This window comes from Lactuca virosa, chromosome 4 (assembly GCF_052849685.1).
Source record: "Lactuca virosa cultivar CGN04683 chromosome 4, Lactuca_virosa_CGN04683_v6, whole genome shotgun sequence".
NCBI lineage: Eukaryota > Viridiplantae > Streptophyta > Magnoliopsida > Asterales > Asteraceae > Lactuca > Lactuca virosa.
Genome location: NC_136429.1, coordinates 226,337,579 through 226,350,340, shown reverse-complemented (window position 1 = coordinate 226,350,340; position 12,762 = coordinate 226,337,579).

Sequence of the window (12,762 nt, the reverse complement as noted above, 5' to 3'; positions counted from 1 at the left end):
ACGGTGGTTTGGATGCCATGAAATCCTTGTATTAGCATCCACGTCTATCATTTCCTCCGTCTGGGTTATTCCGTCTATCCACTGGTGGTTCAGCTTGACCAACGGTCCTGCTATTGTTCCCCTCTTGTGATTGCCCACCATTCAGCTCTGGCTGTTCGACAGGCATCGTTGGTTCATCCCTATTGTTCTCATGAAACATCTGCCTCATCTCTTCCCTTTGTTCGGCAAACATAGCCTGAATCATGGCTTGTACTCCAACCATTGTGATTGGCTCAGGTCCAACTGTTGCTACTAGTACTTGCTCAATTACTTGGGGTTGAGGCTATTGATTCCTATTTCTATTCGCGTTTCCAACTCTGCTTCGGGTTCTTGCCATTTCGATCTATACACGAAATCATAAGTTCGGTGTGTAATGACTAGAATTAAGATAGGAAAGATTTTGTTTACGATAGACGTATAAATCTCCTTGTCACCCCGAAAAGTTATATGCCAGTTCTAATACCGTAATCAAACGTTTAGAAATCTGAACACATAAAATTTCCAGATCCTGTCGGCAACAGACCATAGATCCGAACAAATAATAGCAGATATGGCATCTTTATAGCTATAACATAAAACATTTAGCACATAAAAAATTTTAGGCATCTTTCCTAAAATAAACTAGTGCTCGTGTCTAAAATATAGCAGACACTCATCTCACAATCATCGCTTAGCATTCTAAGTATAAGTCTAGAAATCCTACAAATTCCTAGTTCGTTTAAACTAATGCTCTGATACCAACTGTGACATCCCCATTTTCACGGCCAGAAAAGACCGATTTTGTTTATGCTTTATAAAATCAGAGTACCCTTTTAATAAAAATGTCGCGGAATTTGTTCCCAGAAAATACATGATAAATACTTTATCAAAGCATTTTCGAAGAAATGTATTTTATTCATTTAAAACATTTGGTATGTCGTTGTCAATACAGAAACATAAGCATAAACAGAACTTACATTCAATTACACTAGTGATCTACATCTCTTTTAAATCTCTCAGTGTAAAGTAGCTTCATATCGACACCTGTGATACAAATAAGCTTGAGTGGGTCAGGTTGGGAAACCTGGTGAGTACATAGGGTTTTCAACCCACAATAATATAATTATTATGTTTAAAAATCAAACAATCAACCCAATTACCCATCCCCATTATGTTCTTTAATCTTAAGGATCTACCCTAAGAATTAGCTATTCCTCGTTCATTCATTCCTAAGGATCATCCAAAGGAATCGACACAAAATCCATCGTTGTCGGGGTTTTCTCAACATGCACTAAGTCGCATAGTCGCCATGTTTTAGGCACTAAGTCTCATAGTCGCCAAGGTTTATACAACAGGCACTAAGTCGCATAGTCGCCAGGGTTTAGGCACTAAGTCTCATAGTCGCCAGGGTTTATACAACAGGCACTAAGTCGCATAGTCGCCAGGGTTTAGGCACTAAGTCTCATAGTCGACATGGTTTATACAACGGGCACTAAGTCGCATAGTCTCCAGGGTTTAGAGTACACTGGGTGAACACATCGTTCACAACACCTACATGTTGCGAGCCTGCTAGTGTTCCACTGGACTGTCTAGAATAGTCTGTGGTTGTCATCCATACTCTGCTAGATGACGGGGCCAACACTTGGTTAAAGGCTTCTCTCATTTCTCACCTCTCACCCTTATCTCGTGATCTCTATCACCTTTCATCTCATCATCCAACTCATCTTTCATCTACCCATCTTTACCCATTGTAATTTATAGGTATAAAATACGTATACAGTTTAAATCATTTAAAACATGTATACTAGTGTTCATCTAACATAGATAACAAGTATACATATAATATGCACACATAACATGTAATTTGTATAAAATACTTCATATCTATGTGAAAGATGAAAGTAACTATGCACTCACCTTAGCGTGCTTTGATAGAATCTAACTAGAAACGGTCAGCGGTTCGTGATCGCCGGGCTCAGGAAGCGGAAACGGCCTCAACAAACGAGAGAGAGAAGAGATTTAGTTGTAAGAAGAGCAAGGGTCGAGCTTGCAATTTATAGGGTGATTTTTGGCCCCTCACGTCATGAGAATTCATTGCTCACGTCGTGAGCCATGGCTGATCATCTCCTAGCTTCACCATCTGCGTTCAAGGCTTGCATGGTGTCCATTTGACTCCTCACGTCGTGAGAAATCCATTACTCACGTCGTGAGCTTTTGACTTATCACTCCGTAGACTTGCCATGCGTCTTCTAGCTTCGAAATGTGGCATTTTGACTCCTCACGTCATGAGAATTAGTGCTCACGTCGTGAGTCCAGTCAAATTAGGGTTTCTGACACGTGTCATGCTCTCAGACAACTACATCTTCGGAAGGTCATAACTTTTGCTTACGAGCTCCGTTTTGCCGTTCTTTATATCCACTCGTAGGTGGAGACGTACTATTCATTTTTAATTTAGAATCCTAAGGCTAAGAAGTACTTTATCATAAACTCACTTTTTATGATTTCCGGTGTCGTGTCGGTTTTGTCGCGGAACTTCGACAGGTCATAACTTCTTCGTAATAACTCGGATTTCGACGTTCTTTATATGTACGGAAACCTTGTGACATATACTACAACTTAGTTATGATGATTTATTCTAAATAATCCTCTATCAAAAAGTCATTTTTTTGACACTTATCGTCTCTAAATTGACTAGCCCGAATCTACGGGCGTTATAATTATCTCCCCATTAGGATGATTACGTCCCGGAATCATCAACGAAACAGGGCTTGTATAATGACTCCATACGCTATCTCTTCATCCTATGAAATAACCGTAATTTCTATGTTCCTTCGAATGAGTATCTAAGTCTTGGACTTCTTGCTACAGGCGGTGCTAAATCTTGCACCTCCTCTTTATCCTATGTTGGACTTTCAATCGTAACCTTCGTGTTACAAAATAGATCCTTATTGGAGACCCCTACTTCTTCTTAAACAGACTTATCTTAAGAGAAGTTCTTTACTTCGATTATCGTAACAGACCGATGGGTCATGTTCTAATGACCTCTCATCGTATGATGTAACGCTTAGACTCGGGTCTTTTAAAGTCAAATTCCATAACGTAATATACCTTCGTTCATGCTCTAATGTGATATAATCACATTTTAGCATGTAGCATTTCTAGCTATAGGCTTCTTACTTAAACAATGGTCGCGATACTTCTATTGATCGCTTCGATTATCTTTCACTTCAGTCTTATGTCTTAAGTCGGATGCTACGTCGAACTTGGTTCTCTAAACCATGTAACATACTTGTCTTATTCGGACTCGATTTGATATGACCACTAGGGTCGGAATATCAATCATCTTCTTAGTCATCACCGAAACGATGGTAACGACATACTTGAACAAAAAAGGAATCAATTACTAGCTTCTTGGTAACCTTGTGACTTTCCCTGATCCAAGTGCGAGTCCTGTGCTTCCGGTAGTATAGGCCTCTACTACCATTCGCACCTACGCATACTCGTCCCAAGTATTGTCTCGCAGTTTTCCAAGTCACCATACAAGAAGATCACATAACAACTTAACACACACCAGATAACAAAACGAAGGTTTTATATTACTCGTTGAAAGGATTACATAGGTGTTTAATTTCACCATAGACTATGCCTCTAATAGGCTACACCATACGTCACTATCCATATGGGTGCTGCATAACTTGATGAAGTCCTCATCCTTGATTCCGCGCGTTGTTTTCTGCTTCGTCGAGGATCATGTGGAATGCCCTTGGCCCTGGTGGTGTGTTTGGCCTCACTGCCTTGTTTTTCTTTGGGCAATCTCTAGAAATATGCCCTTCTTTGTTACATCCGTAGCACACCTTCTTGTTGGACGCGCACTTGTTGGCGTAATGCCCTGTCTTTCCATATTTTTAGCAAGTCATCTCCTCGCTACACTTCCCGAAGTGTTTCTTTTTACACTTCTCGCACCACTTAGCTTCACCTCCTCCTTCTCCTTCAGACTTTGAGAATTTTCTTTCTTTGTTGGACTTTGAAGATCCTTCATACTTCCTTTTCTCGCCAACTTCAGCTCTCTCAAGACCCTTTTCCCTAATCTTGGTCTCAACATTCCTGGCTGCCAAGATGGTGGCTTTCAAAGTGGTTCCTTGCTTGACCATTGGACCAAAGTCCGCCGGTAATCCATGGGCAAACTTGTTGACCTTGGAGAGCTCAGTTGGAACTAGGTAAGGAACAAGCTTCATCTTCTCCGTAAAATTTGCAGCATACTCGGTGACACTCATCCTTCCCTTCTTCAGATTCTGGAATTCATTGTTGATCTCCAGAAGATCCTGCTAAGAGCAGTACTGCATTTTTAGTCGCACCAGGAAATCTTCCCAAGACATCTTGCTTGCTTCTCCCTTGGGCATCGTATTAGCTAGTAGCTTCCACCAGCTCAGTACTCCAGACTTTAACAGAGGAACCGCGAGAGCGGTCTTCTGTCTGTTGCTACACTCACAACTCTCAAACATTGTCTCCATCTCGAAGATCCAGACCATAATTTCCAACGGTGTCGGGCTTCCAGAAAGACACGGTGGTTTGGATGCCATGAAATCCTTGTATTTGCATCCACGTCTATCATTTCCTCCGTCTGGGTTATTCCGTCTAACCACTGGCGGTTCAGCTTGACCAATGGTCCTGCTATAGTTCCCCTCTTCTGATTGACCATCATTCAGCTCTGGCTATTCGACAGGCATCATGGGTTCATCCCTATTGTTCTCATGCAACATCTGCCTCATCTCTTCCCTTTGTTCGGCTAACATATCCCTGATCATGGCTTGTACTCCAACCATTGCGATTGGCTCAGGTCCAGCTGCTGCTATTGGTACTTGCTCAATTACTTGGGGTTGAGGCTGTTGGTTCCTATTTCCGTTCGCGTTTCCAACTCCGCTTCGGGTTCTTGCCATTTCGATCTATACACCAAATCATACGTTCGGTATGTAATGACGAGAATTAAGATAGGAAAGATTTTACTTATGATAGACGTATAAATCTCCTTGTAACCCCGAAAAGTTATATGGCGGTTCTAATACCGTAATCAAACGTTTAGAAATCTGAACACATAAAATTTCCAGATCCGGTCGGCAACAGACCATAGATCCGAACAAATAATAGCATATAAGGCATCTTTATAGCTATAACATAATACATTTAGCACATAAAACATTTTAGGCATCTTTCCTAAAATAAACTAGTGCTCGTGTCTAAAATATAGCAGACACTCATCTCACAATCATCGCTTAGCATTCTAAGTTTAAGTCTAGAAATCCTACAAATTCATAGTTCGCATAAACTAATGCTCTGATACCAACTGTGACGTCCTCATTTTCACGGCCAGAAAAGACCGATTTTGTTTATGCTTTATAAAAATCAGAGTACCCTTTAATAAAAATGTTGCAAAATTTGTTCCCAGAAAATACATGATAAATACTTTATCAAAGCATTTCCGAAGAAATGTATTTTATTCATTTAAAACATTTGGGATATCGTCGTCAATACAGAAACATAAGCATAAACAGAACTTACATTCATTTACACTAGTGATCTACATCTCTTTTAAATCTCTCAGTGTAAAGTAGCTTCATATCGACACCTGTGATACAAATAAGCTTGAGTGGGTCAGGTTGGGAAACGTGGTGAGTACATAGGGTTTTCAACCCACAATAATATAATTATTGTGTTTAAACATCAAACAATAAACTCAATTACCCATCCCCATTATCTTCTTTACTCTTAAGGATCTACCCTAAGAATTAGTTATTCCTCGTTCATTCATTCCTAAGGATCGTCCTAAGGAATCGACACGAAATCCATCGTTGTCAGGGTTTACTCAACACGCACTAAGTCGCATAGTCTCCAGGGTTTAGGCACTAAGTCTCATAGTCCCCAAGCTTTATAAAACATGCACTAAGTCGCATAGTCGCCAGGGTTTAGGCACTAAGTCTCATAGTCGCCAGGGTTTATAGAACAGGCACTAAGTCGCATAGTCGCCAGGGTTTAGGCACTAAGTCTCATAGTCACCAGGGTTTATACAACGGGCACTAAGTCGCATAGTCTCCAGGGTTTAGAGTACACCGGGTGAACACATCGTTCATAACACCTACAGGTTGCAAGCCTGCTAGTGTTCGACTGGACTGTCTAGAATAGTTCGTGGTTGTCATCCATACTCTGCTAGATGACGGGGCCAACACTTGGTTAAAGGCTTCTCTCATTTCTCACCTCTTACCCTTATCTCATGATCTATATCACCTTTCATCTCATCATCCAACTCATCTTTCATTTACCCATCTTTACCCATTGTAATTTATAGCTATAAAATACGTATACAGTTTAAATCATTTAAAACATGTATAATAGTGTTCATCTAACATAGATAACAAGTATATAGATAATATGCACACATAGAAGGCAATTTGTATAAAATACTTCATATCTATGTGTAATATGAAAGTAACTATGCACTCACCTTAGCGTGATTTGATAGAATCTAACTAGAAACGATCAGCGGTTCGTGATCGTCGGGCTCGGGAAGCGGAAACTAGGGGTGCAAACGAGCCAAGCTACTCGTGAGCTACTCGAGATTGGCTCGTTAAAAGCTCGACTCGAAATCGATTTTAAACGAGCCCGAGCCGAGCTCGAGCTTAATATTAAGCTCATTTATTAAACGAGCTTGAGCTCAAGCCTATGTTACTAAGCTCGATTAGGCTCGCGAGTCTAAACGAGCTTTTATATAATATAATTTATTATTATTTTTATATATTAAAATAAAAATATATTTGGGGAATTATTTATTTATGGTATTAATAAACAAGCTTCTTAACGAGCTTAAGCTTATTTAGGCACGTCGAACAAAAAACGAGTCGAGCCCGAGCCGAGCTTGTATAATTATTTACCAGCTTGATCCGAGCTCAGTACAAGAAAGCTCGAATCGAGCCGAGCTCGAGCTCGAGCCTCGTATAACTTAAACGAGACCGAGTCGAGCCTAACCAGGCTTAGGCTTGGCTCAGTTCGTTTGCACCCCTAGCGGAAACGGCCTCAACAAACAAGAGAGAGAGAGAGAGAGAGAGAGAGAGAGAGAGAGAGAGAGAGAGAAGAGATTTAGGTGTAAGAAGAGCAAGGGTCGAGCTTGCTATTTATAGGGTGATTTTTGGCCCCTCACGTCGTGAGAATTCATTGCTCACATCGTGAGCCATGGCTGATCATCTCCTAGCTTCGGCATCTGCGTTCTAGGCTTGCATGGTGTCCGTTTGACTCTGCACGTCGTGAGAAATCCATTACTCACGTCGTGAGCTTGTGACTTATCACTCCATAAACTTGCCATGTGTCTTCTAGCTTCAAAATGTGGCGTTTTGACTCCTCACGTCGTGAGAATTAGTACTCATGCTGTGAGTCCAGTCAAATTAGGGTTTCTGACACGTGTCATGCTCTCAGACAGCTACATATTCGGAAGGTCATAACTTTTGCATACGAGCTCCGTTTTTGACGTTCTTTATATCCACGCATAGGTGGAGACGTACTCTACAAATTTCATGAATCCGAAGGCTAAAAAGTAATTTATCATAAACTCACTTTTTATGATTCCCGGTGTCGTGCCAGTTTTTTCTCGAAACTTCGACAGGTCATAACTTCTTCGTTATAACTCGGATTTCGGCGTTCTTTATATGTAAGGAAACCTTGTGACATATAATGCAACTTAGTTATGATTATTTATTCTAGATAATCCTCTATCAAAAAGTCATTTTTTGACGCTTATCGTCTCTAAATTGACTAGCCCGAATCTGCGGACGTTACAGCGAGAGTTTCAAGATCTCCGCCAAACTACTGAGACGGTGGTTGAGATCACAGCGATGTTCCGCGAGAAGGCATTGCTAGTTCCGCGATATGTGGAAGATGAGGAGATGAAGAAGGCAAGATACCATGAGATGTTAAGGAGTGATATCCGATAGTTTGTGAGCCGATCCATTTGCAAGACATCGGATGATATGATAGCAAGGGCCAGAGAGAGAAAGAGAGAGAGAGAGAGAGAGAGAGAGAGAGAGAAATTGACTTGGAGATGGAAAAGAAAAGGAAGCCGGAGCAGGTTCAAGGTTCAGAGGGTTCAGGCAAGAGGCCCAAGGTTTTTTATTGGAGATCGAGAGGCCTGCAGGGCCGGAGTCGTTGTGGCAAGTGCAGCAGGACACACGATGGGGCGTGCAGGGTGGGTGGTTATGGTTGCTTCAAGTGCGGTCGGACGGGTCATATTAGCAGGGATTGCACTGCTACTACCCCCACCATCCAGACATATGACCTGATTTGCTTCCATTGCAATAAGAGGGGCCATAAGAAGGCCAATTGCCGAGCTTAGCAGTGGGAGGACCAGTTACAGTACCCGCCCAATGAATCTACGGATTAATGATGGCGGCCAGGGCAAGGCGGATGCGCCTGTTGCGATGAGCAGGTCTTTTCAAATGCCAGCCGAGGAGGCTCGCGCAGCACCTGATGCGATGACGGCTATGTATCTTCTCCTTATCTCTTAATTTATATTGATCTGTCTGCTTATATTTGTGTGTTTTATTTTAGGAGCATTCCACGTGAACGGTATCTTTGCATTGATATTGTTTGATTTGGGGGCTACCCGATCTTTTGTATCGCTTGCGCTTAGCAAGAGGTTTATTGGAGCTACGGGGGAGCTGGATTGTCCCTTAGAGGTTGAGATTGCGGATGATTGATCAGTCCGGGTATCGAGGGTTCATCGGGGTTGTGTTCTTGAGATGTTCAGCAATCAGTATCTGATTGATTTGGTTCCTATTCCTTTGCGTGGGAACAAGGCTATTATAGGGATGGACTGGTTGAGCCATTGGGCAGTGATTGATTGCGAGCATCAGTTGGTACGTATTCGTACCCCAAGTGGGGGAGAGTTAGTGGTTCAGGGAGAGAGGGCCCAACATGGGCTGATTTTATGTTCAGCAGCTAGGCTCAGACGCTATCTTCAGTAGGGTTGTTCCGGATATGTTTCCTATGTTATGGATACCCGGGAGAAGGGTATGACAACTGTGGATGACATACCGGTTGTCCGTGAATACCTCGATGTGTTCCTGGAGGACTTTCTTGGAGGGCCTCCAGAGAGGCAGGTGGAGTTTAGGACTGACTTGGTTCCGGGTGCGGCTCCGATAATCAAAGCACCATATCGGTTAGCTCCTCCATAGATGTAGGAGTTGTCTGCACAACTACAAGAGCTGTTAGACAAGGTGTTCATTCGACCAAGAATTTCGCCATGGGGAGCACCGATCCTGTTTGTGATGAAGAAAGATGGGTCGCATCAGATGTGTGTTGACTACCGGTAACTGAATAAGCTAACGGTGAAGAACTGTTATCCACTCTTGAGGATTGATGATTTGTTTGACCAGCTTCAAGGTGCATCTTGGTTTTCCAAGACTGATCTACGTTCGTATTATCATCAGATGAGGGTCAGAGAGGAGGATATGCAGAAGATGGCCTTCTGGACTCGTTATGGTCATTACGAGTTCCTGGTGATGCCCTTTGGGCACACTAATGCTCCAGCCGCGTTCATGAACCTTATGAACCGCGTATGCATGTTGATGTTGGATCGGTATGTGATTGTATTCATTGATGGCATCCTGGTCTATTCCAAGACCCAAGAGCTGCATCAGGAGCACTTGAGGTAGGTATTGGAGACTCTGAGGGGGGAGAGACTTTATGCGGAGTTCTCCAAGTGTGAGTTCTGGTTGCACGAGGTGCAGTTTCTGTGGCACATTGTCAACCAGAACGGATTCTGGTCGATCCGGCCAAGGTTAGGGAAGTAATGAGATTGGAGGTTCCGAAGTCTCCATCTAAGATTCAGAGTTTCCTTGGGTTGGTAGGTTGCTATCGGAGGCTCATTCAGGATTTCTCCAAGATAGCGGTTCCTCTAAATCAGTTGACGAAGAAGACTGTCACTTTTCGTTGGGGGCCTGAGCAGCATGCAGCTTTTGAGACCCTGAGACAGAGATTGTCTGAGGCATATATTCTGACTCTGCCTGAGGGTGTTGAGGATTTTGTAGTTTATTGTGATGCGTCGATCACAGGTTTGGTGCAGTTCTGATGCAGAGGGGTCGTATGATTGCTTACGCTTCGAGGCAGATGAAGCCTCATGAGGCGAATTATCAGACACATGATTTAGAGCTGGGAGCTATGGTTTTCGCCCTCAAGATTTGGCGACATTACCTCTATGGGGTCCGCTGTACTATTTACACAGATCACAAGAGCCCGAGGTATTTGATGGATCAGCCGAATCTGAACATGAGGCAGCGCCGGTGGTTAGATGTGGTGAAGGATTATAACTGTGAGATCCATTACTATCCGGGAAAGGCCAATATGGTGGCCGATGCTCTATCCGCAAAGCGGTCGCGGGTCTGATCAGGGATATCTGTATGAGGATGACAGTGATTACTCCACTCTTGGAGCAGATTCGAGAGGCCCAGGTTGAGGCGACGAAGGAAGAGTACCGGAAGAGTGAGTGTATAGTTGTTCAGGTGGCTTCCTTCGATTATGATAGTCGGGGGTTATTGACTCTCCATCGGAGGGTGTGGGTTCCTTATTGGGGTGGTGTGCATCAGGTTTTGATGGAGGAGGCGTACAAATCGAGATTTTCCATTCATCTTGGGGCGACGAAGATGTATAAAGATCTCCATCCTAATTATTGGTGGCCCTGTATGAAACGAGATGTAGTTTGGTATATGGAGTGGTGCTTGACTTGCAGGAAAGTCAAGGCCGAGCATCAGCGGCCTCACGGAAAGATGCAGCTATTAGAAATTCCCGTTTGGAAATTGGAGTAGATCACCATGGATTTCATTACAAAGTTGCCTCGGACAGCGCTCAAAGTGGATTCGATTTGGGTCATCGTGGATCGATTGACCAAGAGCGCGCATTTTATTCCAATTCTGGAGAGTATATCTATGGAGAAGTTGGCCGACAAATACATCAGGGAGGTTGTGGCATGGCATGGGGTGCCGTTTTTGGTGCTTTCAGAAAGGGACAGCCGGTTTACTTCCAGGTCTTGGAAGAGGTTCCATGAGGAGTTGGGTACTCGTTTGTATTTCAACATGGATTTCCACCCGCAAAATGACGGACATAGCAAGCGGACTATCCATACCTTGGAGTATATGCTTCGAGCGTGTGTATTGGATTTCGATGGGAGTTGGGATACGTATCTCCTTTTGGCGGAGTTTTCGTATAACAACAGTTATCACGCCAACATCAATCGACCACAGTTTGAGATGCTCTATGGGAGGAAATGTAGGACCCCGATATGTTAGGGTGAGGTCGATCAACGAGTCATGGGGAGTACCTAAGTGGTACTCAAGTTTATCGAGTTGATTCAACAGGTTCGGGGTAGACTCTAGACAGCACAGAGTTGGCAGAAGAGCTATGTCGATAAGCGCCGATTAGACCTGCAGTTCCAGGTTGGGGATATGGTTCTCTTGAAGGTGTCATCCGATTCAGGAAGAAGGGCAAGTTGGGCCCCAGGTATGTCGGTCCTTTCAGGGTGTTGGCCCGGATGGGCCAGGTTGCTTATCGCTTGGATCTTCCCGAGGAGCTTAGTCAGATCCATAGCACGTTTCACGTCTCTCAGTTGCGGAAATGTTTGGTGGATGATTCCACAATGGTTCCAGTAGAAGATATTCAGGTGGATGATCGTCTGAACTATAGCGAGAGGCCGATGGCTATTCTTGACAGAAAGACGAAAACCTTGAGGAACAAGGTTGTTGAGTTGGTGAAAGTTTAGTGGCAACACGGCAAAGGTTCAGAATGGACGTGGGAGCCGGAGGACGAGATGAGGGAGCACTACCCAGAGTTATTTGGGGCAGCGGACTTCGAGGACGAAGTCTGATTCAAGTGGGGGAGAATTGTAACATTCGAGATTATTGGTATGTTTTTTTTAACCCTTAATGTAAAATTTCTCTCATTTTAGTCCCTAGCTCAGTACGCAGGGCGTACTCTATGAGTATGCTTAGTGTACTGGCTCGTTGGTTGGATCGTGGATGCACCCACGTACGTTGGGCATACGTGGGATTACGCAGGGCGTACGCAATGCAGGGGAAAACCCTAATTTTTAAGGTTTTTGCCCTATTTAAACAACTTATGCCACTCTTGGACCTCCTTATGAACAACCTTCATCTCTCTATACCATAAGATCGAAACCCTAATTGCCATTTGTGAGATTTGAGCTTGGAAGTGAGTTTTGGTGGTGTTTTTGGTGAATTAAAGGAAGAAGAACACTTGGAGGTTGCTTGGGAGTGGCTTGAGCTTGTAGATCCAGAGTCATCTTCATATTTGCAAGCCATTTGAGGTAACAAGCTCTCAACTTGATGGTTCCTTATGCTAGATCCAACTTAGGGTGTTATTTGTGCATTTTTGGGTCCGTTAAGCCATATTTGAGATTATGGTCTACTCCTAAAGCCATAGATGTTAGATCTTAGCACCTTTTAGGTCCCTTGTCCATAAAAATGCAACCTTTATGAGTTATATTGGTCCATGCATGTGTTAGGATCCTTAATATGCTTCTTTTTGGGTTTTAGGTCCCATTAAGTCATGCATGGGAGTAAAGTTGCCAACTTTACGTGTTAAGTCACCATTTTATGATCAAATCTGAGAGTTTGGCTTAATGGCTTAACCATTTAAGTGCTTAATGGGCTGGGTTGGTCATTTGCGGAGTATGCGGGGCGTACTGGCCTC